The following is an 18,196-nucleotide window of genomic DNA, read 5'->3' as shown; positions in this document are numbered from 1 at the left end:
ACCAGCAAAGTTTTGTTGATGAAGTTAATCAGCTGTGTTTCCTCAGTGAGTGGTGTCCTTGAGGTCAGCAGTTGGAATGCTGTGTTTGGAGAGCAGCAATTTGTGCAGTAAGTTCTGCGATCTGTGCCTGTAGTGATGCAATAGCAGAATCTGATTGTGAACCAACAGATGCTAATGCTGCAGTCTGCATTTGCACTAGCATGTCTAGGGCTCTGGCACATAGAGTGAGAATATTTCATGCATTTGGAGGGAGACATGACAATCAGAGGTTTCTTAGGATGTTCTCATTAATGGCATTGCTTGCCAACATATGTATCCAACATAGCAACTGTGAGTGAGTGCAGTCTCTTAACACCTCTGCTCACAGCAATTTCTCAAGATTCTTTGTGTTGGATTGAGAAAGGTGACTGATCAGGGCATTTTTAAGAATCATGTATCGATCAATGCTCAGTGGTAAGGCCAAAATATCTTCCACATTGATAGCTATATCTTCATTTAGTAGAACGACAATGTAGCTATACTTGGTTTCATCAGCTGTGACATTGGCAAGCGTAAATTGACTCTCAAAGCATGCAAAACATAGAACAGTGTTCTGTTGTCAGAAAGGTGGTGATTTTACTGTGACTCGATTAATTAAAGTGTTCAGGGGCACATCAATAGATGGTGTAGGGTCACACGTTGCTGCCACTCAATACGTGTTGTCATGTGGCACAGCTGGCATGGTTGGTTTGCAATTAATTTTCAGAACAGAATCATTATATCAGTTAGCGTCAGTTGTCACCTGAGATTACATCAGGTGGAACATAAGATTATGTCAGTGTCTCCAAAAATGTTGCAGTTTGGGATAAATTAACTGTATTGCAATTGTGCAGACTACTCTGTATTGGCACCTCTGCAGGGGATTTTGCATGTCTGATGATGCCGTAGGTGGTGGGAAACACTGGGCACAATTTAAAAATATAAGTTTATTATATCTCCAGTTCTACATGAAGCAGGCACACCTCTCCTCATGAGCTCTGGGTAGTGCAGCTGGTGTCGGCTGCTTGGATGGCATCCGGTGTTGCTGTGTCGAGTCTCTGGCCTGGTTGTGAAGGCAAGGCTATGACCAGTTGTAACAGCAGCGCTTCCCAGTGGAGTGACATGCCAGGAGGCAGCCCTGCTGCTCTTTGCTCTGTGGTGGTGAAGGTGGCTGTGCACGAGTCTCGACCTGTGCTCCTTGGACAGGCGGTGGATGGCAGCTGGCGTTATGATGCCGAGTCTCTCCCTGGGCCTCAGCATTGGTGGCAGCAGGCACAGACATCAGGCCAGTGGGTCTGTGGCACCAAGTCCCATGAAGGACTACTGCAGTGGCAGATGCAACCTGGTCTCAAACCAGAGGCTGCCACTGGAGCTGCCCGGTCATCAGGTGGTCCGGCTGTGCAAGGTGTTGTGATGCAGCTACCCTCCACACTGCCCTCCAATGCTAAATTTGTGATCCCTTGATGTCTCAGAACATGTCCTACCAACCGATCCCTTCTTCTAGTTAAGTTGTGCCACAAACTTCTCTTCTCCCCAATCCTATTCAATACCTCCTCATTAGTTATGTGATCTACCCACCTAATCTTAAACATTCTTCTGTATCACCACATTTCAAAACTTTCTATTCTCTTCTTGTCCAAACTATTTATTGTCCATGTTTCACTTCCATACGTGGCTACACTCCATACAAATACTTTCAGAAACGACTTCCTGACACTTAAATCTATACTCGATGTTAACAAATTTCTCTTCTTCAGAAACGCTTTCCTTGCCATTGCCAGTCTACATTTTATATCCTCTCTGCTTCGACCATCATCAGTTATTTTGCTCCCCAAACAGCAAAATTCCTTTACTACTTTAAGTGTCTCATTTCCTAATCTAATTCCCTCAGCATCACCCGACTTAATTCGACTACATTCCGTTATCCTCGTTGTGCTTTTGTTGATGTTCACCTTATATCCTCCTTTCAAGGCACTGTCCATTCCGTTCAACTGCTCTTCCAAGTCCTTAGCTGTCTCTGACAGAATTACAACCTCATCGGCGAAACTCAACGTTTTAATTTCTTCTCCATGGACTTTAATACCTACTCCGAATTTTTCTCTTGTTTCCTTTACTGCTTGCTCAATATACAGATTGAATAACATCGGGGAGAGGCTACAACTCTGTCTCACTCCATTCCCAACCACTGCTTCCCTTTCATGCCCCTCGACTCTTACAACTGCCATCTGGTTTCTGTACAAATTGTAAATAGCCTTTTGCTCCCTGTATTTTACCCCTGCCACCTTTAGAATTTGAAAGAGAGTATTCCAGTCAACATTGTCAAAAGCTTTCTCTAAGTCTACAAATGCTAGAAACGTAGATTTGCCTTTCCTTAATCTTCCTTCTAAGATAAGTCATAGGGTCAGTATTGCCTCACGTGTTCCAACATTTCTACGGAATCCAAACTGATCTTCCCCAAGGTCGGCTTCTATCAGTTTTTCAATCATCTGCAAAGAATTCGTGTTAGCGTTTTGCAGCTGTGACTTATTAAACTGATAGTTTGGTAATTTTCACATCTGTCAACACCTGCTTTGTTTGAGATTGGAATTATTATATTCTTCTTGAAGTCTGAGGGTATTTCACCTGTCTCGTACATCTTGCTCACCAGATGGTAGAGTTTTGTCAGTACTGGCTCTCCCAAGGCCGTCAGTAGTTCTAATGGAATGTTGTCTACACCCGGGGCCTTGTTTCGACTCAGGTCCTTCAGTGCTCTGTCAAACTCTTCACACAGTATCATATCTCTCATCTTCATATACATCCTCTTACATATCCATAATATTGTCCTCAAGTACATCGCCTTTGTATAGACCCTCTACATACTCCTTCCACCTTTCTGCTTTCCCCTTTTTGCTTAGATCTGGGTTTCCATCTGAGCTCTTGATATTCATACAAGTGGTTCTCTTTTCTCCAAAGGTCTCTTTAATTTTCCTGTAGGCTGTATCTATCTTACCCCTAGTGAGATAAGCCTCTACATCCTTACATTTGTCCTCTAGCCATCCCTGCTTAGCCATTTTGCACTTCCTGTCGATCTCATTTTTGAGACGTTTGTATTCCTTTTTGCCTGCTTCATTTACTGCATTTTTATATTTTCTTCTTTCATCAATTAAATTCAATATTTCTTCTGTTACCCAAGGATTTCTACTAGCCCTCGTCTTTTTACCTACTTGATCCTCTGCTGCCTTCCCTACTTCATCCCTCAAAGCTACCCATTCGTCTTCTACTGTATTTCTTTCCCCTATTCCTGTCAATTGTTCCCTTATGCTCTCCCTGAAACTCTGTACAACCTCTGGTTTAGTCAGTTTATCCAGGTCCCATCTCCTTAAATTCCCACCTTTTTGCAATTTCTTCAGTTTTAATCTACAGTTCATAACCAATAGATTGCGGTCAGAGTCCACATCTGCCCCTGGAAATGTCCTACAATGTAAAACCTGGTTCCTAAATCTCTGTCTTACCATTATACAATCTATCTGATACCTTTTAGTATCTCCAGGATTCTTCCATGAATACAACCTTCTTTTATGGTTCTTGAACCAAGTGTTACTTATGATTAAGTTATGCTCTGTGCAAAATTCTACCAGAGGGCTTCCTCTTTCATTTCTTAGCCCCAACCCATATTCACCTATGTTTCCTTCCCTCCCTTTTCCTACTGTCGAATTCCAGTCACCCATGACTATTAAATTTTCGTCTCCCTTCACTACCTGAATAATTTCTTTTATCTCATCATACATTTCTTCAATTTCTTTGTCATCTGCAGAGCTGGTTGGCATATAAACTTGTACTACTGTAGTAGGCATGGGCTTCATGTCTATCTTGGCCACTATAATACGTTCACTATGCTGTTTGTAGCAGCTTACCCGCACTCCTATTTTTTAATTCATTATTAAACCTACTCCTGCATTTCCCCTATTTGATTTTGTATTTATAACCCTGTATTCACCTGACCAGAAGTCTTGTTCCTCCTGCCACCGAACTTCACTAATTCCCACTATATCTAACTTTAACCTATCCATTTCCCTTTTTAAATTTTCTAACCTACCTGCTCAATCAACCTACTGGCTCAAAATGCAGCCAAGGGCATAGTTTAATGAATCACATCACAATATAAATTCTTTCTGAAAGTCTGGAAACACCAAAACTGGACGGGATGTCAACGCCATCTTGAACTCGTCAAATGCTCTCTGACATTCCTCTGACCACACAAATAACCCCTTTCTTCAACAGTTCCTTAAATGGTCTTGCAGTATCCCCAAATCTCTTCATGTACCTCCTATAATAATTTGTGAAACTAAGGATAGATTCGAACTGCCTAGTAGTTTGTGGTATTGAAAAATCTTGCACTGCTTGCACCAACTTCAGATCAATCATTACACTATCCTTATGTAGGACATAGCCGAAATAATTAACTTCCTCCAATGTTGTTGTTGTTGTTGTTGTTGTTGTTGTTGTGGTCTTCAGTCCTGAGACTGGTTTGATGCAGCTCTCCATGCTACTCTATCCTGTGCAAGCTTCTTCATCTTCCAGTACTTACTGCAACCTACATCCTTCTGAATCTGTTTAGTGTATTCATCTCTTGGTCTCCCTCTACGATTTTTATCCTCCATGCTGCCCTCCAACACTAAATTGGTGATCCCTTGATGCCTCAGAACATGTCCTACCAACTGATCCCTTCTTCTAGTTAAGTTGTGCCACAAACTTCTCTTCTCCCCAATCCTATTCAATACCTCCTCATTAGTTATATGATCTACCCATCTAATCTTCAGCATTCTCCAATGTAAAGTGACATTTTTCAGCATTGAGTGTGAGACATGCTGCTCATAATCTGCTGAATACTTCTTTTAGACTTTGCCTGTGTTCCTGCATATCCCTTGAATGGGTGATTGGTATACTAAGCACTGCTATAGTTTCATTCCTCTCAATACTGCATCCAGCAACTGTTGAAATGTTGCTGGTGCATGTTTCAACCCAAAAAGTATTCTCATATATTCATAGTGTCCTCCATTTGCTGAAGAATGGTATCCACTCTTTAAGTCCAATGTCGAGAAATACTTGCTTTTGCCTAGGTTATATTTGGTCTTCATGATATTCGGAAAAGGGTCTGCACCTGTTGTGGTCTTGCTATCCAGACAGTGACAATCACAACAAAACTGATACTTCTGGGAAATATACATAGACTTCTTAGGTACAATTACAATTTCTGCCCACCATGCACTATTACTCTCTTCTATATTTCTGTCAGCTAATTGTTGATCTATGAACTCTTCAAAAAATAGTTGCAACAACTGTGGTATTCTACATGGTCTTCAGCATACCAGTGCTTCATTTACTTTTGGAATCCTGTGTTGTGTTACTGGCATGGCAGGTGATGACCCTCTCAGAAAAAAAAGCAGATCTTGGATTGGGTTAGATAGAGCAGCAATCAGTCGTAGAATTAAGTTGCTTTAATATGACATTTATAGTCACAACGCAGATCAAATTTTGACCTATGTCAGGTCATTATCAATGCTAAAACAAATACAAGAGTATATATTACAATGTGATTTACAAAAGTTATAAGTCCATCACAACATTGTCTTTTAATGTTAACATTACATACTAGTGCGGAATTGTAGCAATTTTTCCTGCTCAAGTGAATGCTTACACAGTTCAACCATTACTGTTGTAGAATTATATGTTGGTTTCACAGTATACATCAGTTTGGCGTATGGTGCCCTCTATGAGATGCACCTGAAGTTTACAATTTTGATGACATTTTTTGTAATATTTGTAACTAAGTAGTAACATGTTATTATTATGAATAAAACTATGTAAAATTAGAATTCTTACTTTTTCTCATGTCTGTAATGTGCTAGATGTTTAAAATTACTATAGAATGTAACAGTGACAGTTTACGCCTCATGGGCTAAAATTAATTATAAAACTGATATGGCTAGGTAAAGTACGTTATAGGAAGTATTGCATATTTTGTCGTGTTGGGGTGGTTACTAGCTCCAACAAAGTGCATTTTGTAAATAAAGTTCACATTATATCTTTTGTCAAATAACAACTAATTAAGTTAAGACAAGTCCCAACACGACTACACAGAACCACATTTGTTTGAGTATTGCATAAAGTAGAATGCAGATCCGCCGGCAAATCTGCCGCAGTCCGCTGGTCAGCAAATAAAATGCAGTCCAATAAAATGTGGTGCACTATGATCTGCACACCACAAGCACCACACATCAGAGGGTTCTCTCGCCGGAGTAAAAATCCATGCATCATAGGGCTGTGGCTGATGTGAAGACGAGTAAGTGTGACCTCGTCCCGGAGTTTGTGACTTCAACACTTCTATCTTGTGATTCTTTCCTGCTAGTTCATTAAATGTAACCACATTATCCACTCTCAACTTAGCCACATGACCCACCAATGACTGCACTGCTTCTTCACTGGTGACACCTCCTGTCTCTGATTTTACCTCTGTATCCATTATCCATGATAAAAATTATACTACAACTAAACAGTACACAGAGAACAGTTAGTCCCAAAGTGTTCTGCCAAGTTACTTCTTCTCTCTAATCATGAGCCACCTGGACACTCTACATTGCCTAGCTGTGTGCTCATAACGGTTACAAATAGAGCAGTTCTGCTACTGATTCATCGCAAGATGCAGCATGCCCAAGTAAATTAAACTGAGTGCAACTTAAAGATACTAATCACTCATTTTTACAATTACTGCTAAATTGTGACAGATCTGCAAGTTCCTCTGGTTTTGTAAATGTAACTATGTAAAATCACACCCTATAAAGTTCAACACCATGACTACCACCACATGAGAACAAAATACTCTCACTCAATCCAATGATAACACTGTGGGGTGTGGCTCAAATGACATTACATGGGGACGGCACACCATTGCTGTTGATTGCTGTGATGTTGGACCTCCTGACACCACTCTGTATGAACCACTTTGTAGTGGCACTTCTGAAGGAGGGTGATGCATTTGTGGTGATGCTGTAGGTGATGGAACCAGTGAAGACACTAGACAATTTAACAATATAACTTTATTATGCAGGGTGACAATTACTGAACTATATGAAATAAAATCATCATAACTTCCAAACAGTTTGCATTAGGATGTGCAAACTGCATGGTTGGCTGTGAGACATGATGGGAATTAGTATGTGAATATGGTTTGGTTTAGCGACAAATGCCACTTTCATTTTGATGGGTTCATCAAAAAGCAAAATTGGCACGTTAGGGGACCAAGAATCCACATTTCAAGATCACCATCAAGAAGTCTCTTCTCCCCCAGTGAGTGACTGTGTATTGTGCAATGTCCAGTCACAATATAACTGGTGTGATATTTCTTGATGGCATGGCAACTATCAAATGGTACGTGAAGATTTTGGAAGATGATTTCATCCCCATTATCCAAATTGATCCTGGTTTTGACATGATGTGGTCCATGCAGGATGGATCTTGACCCCATCAAAGCAAGAGAGTGTTTAATATCCTGGAGGAGCAGTTTGGGGACCACATTCTTGCTCGGTGGTACCCAGAGGCCACTGGCATGGGCCTCGATATTCTCCAGATCAGAGCACATGCGACCCCTTTTTGTGGAGTTACATTAAAGGCAAGGTATACAACAATAACCCCAAAACCATTGCTAAGCTGAACACAGCCATTCAGGAGGTCATAAACAGTACTGATGTTCCGACACTTCAGAGGGTCATGCGGAATTTCACTATTCATCTGCGGCACATCACTACCAATGATGGCAGGCATATCAAACATGTCATAAGCAAAATCCAAATACAAGGGTGGTTTGAAAAGTTCTTGGAATGGAATAGAAAAAAAGTTCTTACATCACTGAAACTCTTTTTATGTTTCAATGTAGTCACCTTGTAGATTAATGCACTTGATACAATGATGTTCCAGTGCCTTGAACCCATCTCGAAAATGAGTTTCCTCCAGGCCTGCAAAATAGTTGTCAACTCCTGCTATCAATTCATCGTTTGAAGTGAATCTTCACCCACCAAGAAAAAATTTCAGTTCTGGGAAAAGATGGAAGTCTGATGGAGACATATCAGGTGAATTAGGTGGGTGTGGCAACAATTCATACTGTAGTCCATGTAATTCTGCCATGGTGACAGCACATGTATGCGGCTGCGCATTGTCTTACTGTGGCATGCATCTTGCAGATAATTTTTTCATTTCTAATTCTTCAGTTGAAATGTGATACACCCTTTCAGATGACATCTGTAAAGCATGAGCAATTTCATGCACTTTCAATCAGCAATCCTCCATGACCATTGTGTGCACTGTTGCAATGATTTCTGGAGTAGTGACATATCTCGGCTGACCACTGCACAGATCATCATTTAAGCTCTCCCGACTAACTTTAAATTCATTTGCCCACTTGGCAACAGTTGAATATGAAGGAGCAGAGTCCCCCAGTGTGTTCTGGAAATCAGCATGAATGTCCTTTGCTTTTATACCTTTCTTTACGGAGTACTAAGTCACTGCTTGAATCTCGATTTTTTCCATCTTTGCAAATCACTATGGAAGAACAACAACAGAGCCATGTTACCACCACAGCCCTCTTCCAAGAGCACCAACATGGCACATGTTTATAGGCAACAGACCAATGAATATCACGTGAACAACTCATTGCGCTAGTGCTGAGAACTTTTCAAACCACCCTCATATCTGTAGTGATGTTTTCATGTTGAATAAAGTGTGTGCATGACATAGTTTGTAATTAATTTACGTGTTTTTCATATAGTTCAATAATTTTCACCATGTGTCTTCAATTCTAAATGAGGCAGGCACATCTCTCTTCATGAGCTCTGGACATGCAGCTGGCGATGGCCTCTAGGACAGGTCCTGGCATTGCTGTGTCAGGACTCCAGCGCAGCAGCGAAGATAAGACAACAGCCAGTTGTGACAGTAGTGCTTCCTAGGGCAGTGACTTACCATGAGGCAGCCCTGCTGCTCTTTTCTCCATGGTGGCAGATGCAGTTGTTTGTGGGTCTCGACCCACACCCCTAAGACAAGCAGTGGATGGTGGCTGGCATTGCGACATGGCAGGCCAGTGTGGCTTTGGCACCAAGTCCCACAGAGGACCCAGTGCAGTGACAGACCTGGTCTTGAACTGGAGGCTGCTGTTGGCACTGCCCAGTCATCTTGCAGTCCAGTGGTGCCCCAGCATAGTGGTAGGGCTACTCAGTGATGATCAAGTCCCCAAATCAAATGACATCCTGTCCTCAAATTCAGCCTCATTTATACTCTGTTACTGCCCATCTGTTTCTCTGAAACCTGATGTCTAGTAACATCACCCCTAGCATAGAGACTCACTCGTGTGTGGTGGCAACAACCCACTTACTGCATCATTGTTTGCTGCACGGGGCAGTTTACTGCTGCACTCAGCTATCCTCACTTGCACATCTGTTATTGTGCCCTATGTGCCAATATATCATGGCTGACAGCCAGCGCTGTTAGTGTAGTACTCCGCAGTGGCCTTCATGCTACTTTCTATTACTTACACTAAAGATTTAATACTTTTACTTAAAATATTGGGTAGTGCCACTACACAATATTTAACTGCATACACACATGTATGCCACAATTTGGGATTTCAGTAAAAATCAATGCAGAATAACTGTCAAAAGACAAAGAATAAAGCAGTGTCAGCAATGTGACTGCTAGATGTAAACACTTTATGTCTTGTGCACTTCTATATATTGATGCACAAGCACTAGAAACTGATCTTCCTAGTCCTTTGCTGTCCCTTCGAAAATTACAAGTGTCATTGGCAAATCTCAGTTTTGCTTTTTTCTCTCTGAACTTAAATTACCTCTTGGTTTCTTTTCTGCTTGCTCTAAATCATAATGAGTAATGTCATGGATAGGCCACAACCTTGTCTCATTCCCTTACTAGCTACTGCTTTCCTTTCATGTTCTTCAACTCTATAACTGTAGTCTGGTTTCTGTGCAAATTGTAGATAATCCTTTAGTTCCCTGAATTTTATCCCTGCTACCTATTCAAGATTGTGAAGACCTTTCTCTAAATATATTAATTCTGTAAACATAGGTTTGTCTTTCTTTTGGCTGACACTTATGACATGATACCTATGCCATATAGTCAGTATTATAATTCATTCAGAATTTAGCAAGTATAACTTATAAGCAGATGGTTTAGCAATATTAACACTTGTCAGTGCCTGCTTTCTTTGGAAATGGAATTATTACATTCTGCTCAAAGTCTGTCCACAATTGAACCCTCTCCAATACCGTGCATACCAATTGGAATAGTTTCATTATTGTATGTACTTTGTTGGGCGAAATGTTGTTTACTTTAGGGATTTTGTTTCAACTTAGGTCTTTTAGTGATCTGTCAAATTCTTAAAATATCATATCTCCCATATTACCTTCGTTGACTTCCTCTACCTTTCCTGTAATATGTTCATCAAGTTTGTTACCCCGTCTACAGCTCTTTTCTTGAAATGTCTCTGTAATTCTGATGTTGGCCTGTCTATCTTTCCACTAGTCATGCATGCTTCTACAGTTTCGCATTTCTCCTTTAATATATCGTGTCTTGCCATTTTGCACTTTTGGTTAGCATCATTTTTGTAGATGTCCATATGCCCTTCTGCTTGCTTCATTGTTGATTATCAAGAACAATATACACTAATTTAATTTAGTAGATACTCTCTAGCACTGCAAAATTCCATTTTTACCATATAGTCTTTGGGCTACTTTGGTTGGTTGATTGGTGGTTGGTTTTTTGGGGAAGGAGACCAGACAGCGTGGTCATCGGTCTCATCGGATTAGGGAAGGAAGTCGACCGTGCCCTTTCAGAGGAACCATCCCGGCATTTGCCTGGAATGATTTAGGGAAATCACGGAAAACCTAAATCAGGATGGCCGGACGCGGGATTGAATCATCGTCCTCCTGAATGCGAGTCCAGTGTCTAACGACTGCGCCACCTCGCTCGGCTACTTTGGAAAGTTAGTATCATGTACACTATTATGCATATTTTTAGCAGCTGTAATGAGAAGATCTCCATTTTTTGGCCAAGGAACAGTGTTAATATCCTACTTTTGAAGAGTGTCATAATAATCATCCTATGATAAAGTGTCGAGATATTGTGGATGTCATAATATTTATACTAGAGATACGCCCTCTCCACTTGATATGCAGGCACTCTGTCCAATTGGCAGGTGGAGAAGGGGGGTGAGTTTGCAGTGGTAGGAGTAATGGACACACCAGAGGCTGTGCCTGAATCTCTATCTGGGCATTCCAGATGCATCCTGTGTGATGGACAGTGCTGGGTATGTTTCATAATTCCATGTCAAATTAAATTTGTACCCTTTGCCCCTACTGACCAGGATCTCAGGAATCCTTATTTCTATGGATTCATTTATAATGCTCTCCTAATAGCCAGTTGCTTGGCACAGCTCGTTCATATTCTAGAGGACGGAAGTGCAGTCTTCCTTTATGCTGCGCTCTGCTATCATTGATTTCTCTGTGTGTATGATGCCTGATGTGCTTCTTGCAGCATTCTGAGATACAGTGCTGCATTTGTACAATATACTGGTGAAAAATTCACAAGAGATGTTGTGTGTACCAAATATGTTCAGTTTTGGTGGGTCTCTAACATACTCAAAGTTCACTTTCATGTTAGGCAGTGGGCAGAAGATGGTTTTTATGTTGGAACTTTCAAGTAGTGTCATAATTTTGAATGACAGCAGTCACAGTCATTTTCCTAAGTTGCTGCATCTTTTCTCTTCTGAATGCCCTACTACTCTGTGCTTCACTGTGCCCATTTTTGTGAAACAATTCCTTCAGGTGTTGTAGTTCAGCTGGGTGGCTTTCCTTATCACATATGACACGGGCCCTATATGCCATGGTGGTTAGCAATGTTTGCTGTTGTGCTGGATGGTGGCAGCTTCTTGGATGCAGGTACAGGTCTAGGTGGGATTCCTTCCTATATAGTGCATGGCCTAGTGTACTATCTGACGTCTTCTTTATTAGTGTGCCCAAAAAAGGAAGACAACCATTCTCTTCTGTTTCCATAGTAAATGCCAACAATGTAGGAAAAGACAGATTGCTACTTCCTGTAGAGAAGGCTTGTTAAGTTGCAGACAGACACTTATGTAAGTGTCTTTTAATCATGCCTGTCTGCAACTTAATGTGTCTTCTTTATGTTAAACAATGTTCCCTACATTGTTGATATTCCTGCCTCAAGTTTCTATTGTTCCATAGTGAATGCAATATTTCGATGAATGCTGACAAGGTGGTCCAGAAACTCATCCTATACCTGTCATGCCCACACAGCACAAAAGTATCGTTAACATAGCAGAAGAAGCACTTGGGATTTTGGCAAGTGCTTTCAAGGACCAAAGTGTTCCATGAGGAGGTTTTTAGTCCCATCCATCTGGTCATAAAATAAGACTCTCTGTTACACTTGCAGTAGGTACTCATCAATGCATATTCACAAAGCTTAACTACTTCCAGCTCTTTTGACTAAAGAGTGCTAAATAGTCTTGCAGAACCATGTTTTTGAAGAATTATTTAATGTCAAAGCTCACAAACAGGTTACATATCCTCAAATACTTTTAAGAAATTGGCTGAAATCTTCATGTGGCAATTTCAGTGGATTTAGAAGTGTCACCATTCACACATTCTTAATAAATTGATACCAGAGTAGTTCGGTCATTTTTCAGACACTGTCAGTTGATGGTGTATGCTTCATATATTGTACTTCCTGCAAGTGTTGTGGGTGTGTACACTAGCATGAAGTACTGTTTCATATATGTACAAAGGTGTATAAGATGAGCTGCCTTGATTTGTGAAGAAATTTATGCACACTTTAGAATGCCTTCTTCTTAAAATGATCCAGTTTATTTTTTTGTACTGCTTACATAATTTTTGTTTCTTGAATGCTTGAGTCTTTTCACACTGTCACACCTTGGCGTAGTGGGCACAGAAGCTGCTTGTCTACATACTGCTATGGTTACTTCACTATGAATATGATGGACTGAGTTTCTTACAGACAGAATTAATATTCTGTTTCCATTTCAGCTCATTATCCACAGTAATGATTAAGAATCTAGTGGATTCTACTTCTTTCACCTTTTTATCATCTGCTTTTAAATCTGTATGCACAGCCTCCACTTTGTTTCTGAACACTGCACAAATAGACCTTTTCAGGTTTATGACCAGTTCGTTTCCCATGAGCCATTCAGCTGCTCTTCTCTGATGCTGTTCCATATTTTGCTCATTCCTTAGTATTCATTGTGACCAGAATCTGACAAGACTGGGAACTGAGATGTTGCAGCATTCCACCTGTATGGGTGGCAACCCATCTGGCACACCAGCATCATGGATTGCCTACATGCCACACAACTGCTCTGCCCCACAAGACAGTTTTGTAGCAATTTCTATAGGCAACCATAGCAACACAACCAGGGATTGCAGACCAGGGGGGACCTACTTGCATCTGCGATCCACACGACCTAAAATAGATCCTGTGATATCCAGCTGTGTGACAGTATTTAGGGCCACACATATCCATGCAGAGGTGGTTCCACACTGAGCCAGAGCTACAGATGGAGATCAACTCCACCACTATGCCATTGCCTGCTGCTGACCTGCTGCCTCCTCAACAGACACCACCCTCGGCCTCTGCAGCTCCATAACCAGTCCAATCTCTGTGGTTGGTTGTTGTAACCTGGTTCATGAATTTTGATAGGTCACTGATAGTATTCTGTTTTTCCAAGGATCTATATCACTGTGTATGTGCTAAAAGTAAACTCTTGGGAGCTTGGTTTCTATGTGCAGCAGTAGAACTTTGTAAATGTTAGTTTATGGAAACCTGACCAAGTACAAGACATGAATGTTGAGAAAAGGCCTTCAGACTGTCAGTCATTTTTGAATGTTAGTTGTGCTTTGGTTCACTGGAGCAGACAAACATACGTTTGTGGAAAATTAGGAAGATCTCAACTACCTGCAGGAACTGGCTGCCTGGCCAAAGGCATCAACAGCGAGCTAGCAAAAATAAACAGAAAGACAACAACAGAGTAGGACAGACAGCAATGATGATGACAGCAGAATAACAAGTCATTTGTGGAAAATTAGAAACAACTCAAAAACGTGCAGGAACTGGCTGTCTGGCCAAAGGCATCAACAGTGAGTTAGCAAAAATAAACAGAAAGGCAACAACAGAGTAGGACAGACAGTAATGATGATGACAGTAGAATAACAAGTCCAATGAATAAAACAAGATGAAAGTGCTAAGACACTGTGAATCCAGAAATCAAGGAAATGATAGCTCCTGTGTCCACCTGGAAATGGACATTGTGGTTTGTAATTGTGAGGCTGAGAAATAAGTTAGTAGTAGAAGGTTTGCCATGGAACAACTGGCTGAAGTTCATGCACCATCCCTTGAAGCATGTGCTCATTGGGATCTGAGTGTCCCGACAGTTTACAACAGACAAATAAAGGAAAATTGTAGGCATTGGCTGCAAGTGGGGATGGATTGACATCAATGGGGAAAATTGAAAATTTGTGCCAGACTGGGATTTGAATTTGGGCTTGCTGCTTACTAGGCAGATGCTCTGAGCACTGAGCCATCCAGTCAGGGTGGTCATCACAAGTGCATAGACGACCCATATTCTCAACTTATCCACACACTACAAACGGAGTGCCCCTTGCCCATTACCTCATTACTCAAAGAATTTTGCTGATTCCTATAAGAGATTGAGTCTGATGTGTATCTGCACTGAATAGATCATTGGCTGTCTCACCTTAGTATATACATTTACAACAGACATTTCGGAGATGCCCATCCTACCTATAATGGGTGCAGTACACACAGCAATCCATTCAGTCTGCATTTTGTGCTACAACACAGTCTGAATATGATGAGAGGCCCAGATTCTTATGCTGATAGAGCATGACTGGCTGTTTACAGGACATTAACATGTCTGAAATCAAAGAGTAATGACTCCTCCATCAGGAAAAAGACTTACTAAAATCCCAACCTCCAGGGCAGCAGTGGGCCCAGTGCTATTTGGGATCGAACTGTGAGGCACTCATTTGATGTCTGTGTGATTTCAAAAGATTGCACAGTTTTAAAAATATACTCCAAGGAAGGAATCCCCAGTTTGAAGGCTGCAGTGCAAGTTTCCAGATCAGAAGCTAATTGGACAACTTCACATTGATTCAAAGAATCTGCATATAAAGTTTTGTGAGTTGTGTTTGCACAAGTGAAATCACAACTTCAATTAAATCCTTGCAAATCTGAAATCCATGAGAGAGATGATTGACCAGATACTTGTGTTGTTGATGGAACTTGAGAAATAATGAGACCACATGGAATCATGGCGAATAATACTTCAAAAGCAATGAACACATCTCCTTGAATATGAGTGTGAGAGGATTTGAGTGAGGAGTAATCTCACTTAGCAAGAAAAATTGTCTCTGGAGAAGCTCAAGACACAAAGAGTGACCACTAGAGAATGTAAATTGAAAGATGAAATTGGCAAAGTGTTGTTTAACTGCTGCAGATACATGTCCCAATCGTCTTTAATGTCATTATAAAGTAGACAAACAGGTGGATGGCTTTCTGCCTGGGAAGTGGCTACAGGCTGGAGGGGATGGGTACCCTGAACCTGCAGTTGAATTTTCAAAAGCTGGATTTGCTGATGGAGCAAATTAGCTTCTTGCTGGTGCTGCTGCTGCTGTTAGAAATGATGCAATTACTGGTGCAGGAGCAGGTGTTGCTGTTGCTGTTCCATGAGCTGCAGAATCATTGTGTCCATGGGATTTTGCAAACTTTATACCTTCTCACCAGCTATTGTGATTGGAATCTGACAAGACTGGGAACAACTTGTGAACCTGCAGGAACTGGGCGACTGACCTCAGGCATTGACAGTGAGTCATCAAAAGTAAACAGAAAGACAGCAACAAAGAAGGAAAGTCAGTGGTGATTTCGCAGCAGACTAATTAGTCCAAAGAAGAAACCAAGACCAAAAACCTAAGACATCGTGAATCCAGAACAAAACAATGACATGTAGCGAGATCAGTACAAGAACAGACGTAACTCACAACTGAGTATGTAGCTGATGCCCTGCAGACTTTAAAGGGCAACTGTAGGTGCCGATCGAGTGGGAAGGTGCATGTGTTCCTGCAGCAGTGCTAGCAGCAGTGACATCAGCTGTGTTAAACCAGCAGAGGCTCAGGGCTAGAAAAAATGTGTGACTCCTGCTGATTTCATGTAGGCCTAATATATTTCTGTGGAAGTACAGTAGGAAAGTGAAGGGAATATTTGTATATCTATGACATTAACCATAAAAAAACTGGATACCCCAAAAATTTATTTTTCTAGTTTTCATCCTAGTGAAGTCCTCTGTCACATCCTGGAAGGAGAACTGGTCAGTTCATGTTAAAAGCTTCAGAATTAGCAATTGGTATTGAGTGGAAAATCCCATAAGCAATCATTACATTTGGAACAATATTCCCAAGATCATTTTGAAACATTAATTCATGCAATTCGATTGTTGAGTTCTTATCAACTGTTTCTTTGAGGGAGTACTCCACATATTCACTAAAATGAAGTAGTACTGAGTGAAAACTTTCTTCTCTTAGACCACCTTGGTCTTTTCCCATGAAGTTTTGATATTTATTTTAAGAGTTCTTTAGCTTCTTTCATCACTATATTGTTTCTTAAAGGTTGGAAAAGATCAGCTACTTTGCAATCATTTTTTCACTCTTTTAGTTCTGTCATAAATGAAACTCAAATGTTAGTTATACACTAACTGGAAAATGCAGAATGGAATAATGATAGTATTATGAAAAGGGTCAATCACTACTCACCAGATAGAGAAGATGTTAAGTAGCAGATAGGCACAACAAAAAATCTGCTAAACATGATCTTTCAGCAAAAAGGCCTTCTTCTAAAGTAGGCAACATACACCGACATTCAAACAAGCACAAATCACATACATGTGACCTCTGTCTCTGGCTGCTGGGGCCAGCCTCAGTGGCCAGAGACAGTGGTCATGTCTGTATGAATTGTGCTTAAGTGACTGTATGTGTATTGTCCATTTTGGACATAGGTCATTTGGCCAAACCTCACATTTAGTAGGCTTTTTGTTGTGCCTGTTTGTTATGTAAAATATCCTCTGTATGGTGAGTAGCAATCTATCTTTTTCATAATATTATAAACTAACTGATTATAATAAGCAGTCTCACTCCTCTTACTAAATGCAGCTGATCTGCAACTATACTGTATGATCCAAAACACTAAACAATACTGTCATATGAATTAACAGTTCTACTCTATAACAATGAGAGAGAAATGATAAAAGCAGTAAAAGAATGAGGAAGGGGAAAGGGGTGAATGTATCTCACAGCACACAAATGTTTTTGAAGTAAACCACACATGACTGTGGTCAAAAAATTCTACCCAACTCAATGCATACAGAATTTATAAACAGATGGAACTTGTTGACATAAAAGCTGATCTGCAACTATACTGTATGATCCAAAACACTAAACAATACTGTCATATGAATTAACAGTTCTACTCGATAACAATGAGAGAGAAACGATAAAAGCAGTAAAAAAATGAGGAAGGGGAAAGGGGTGAATGTATCTCACAGCACACAAATGTTTTTGAAGTAAACCACACATGACTGTGGTCAAAAATTCTACCCAACTCAATGCATACAGAATTTATAAACAGATGGAACTTGTTGACATAAAAGGAACATAACTTTGTGTGTGTCTATGCAATGACAGTTTTTCTGGCGGATTGGGAGTGGCTATTCTACAATTACATGATGCTGCAGAACACTTCTATTCAGCAAGATAATATGAATCATGATTTTCATGCACTACATTCAGTCTTCATTTTTAATTCTGGTTTATGCTAGTTTATTAAGACAGTGGATGCAACAAACTAAGAAATTTGTTTCACATTGGTCATATTTTATCTTATGATGATGATGATGATGATGATTGTATCTTGTCTGGTTCTTTTTAGGCAGCCAGTTGAGATTTTGATCAGAATGGAGGCCCTTCCATCCACCTGGAGACCCAAGTCTACAGCTCCCCCCCCCCCCCTCCCCTCCCCTATGCCAATCCTAAGCAGTGCT

This window comes from Schistocerca nitens, chromosome 1 (assembly GCF_023898315.1).
Source record: "Schistocerca nitens isolate TAMUIC-IGC-003100 chromosome 1, iqSchNite1.1, whole genome shotgun sequence".
Lineage (NCBI taxonomy): Eukaryota > Metazoa > Arthropoda > Insecta > Orthoptera > Acrididae > Schistocerca > Schistocerca nitens.
This window is presented reverse-complemented; position numbering follows the sequence as displayed.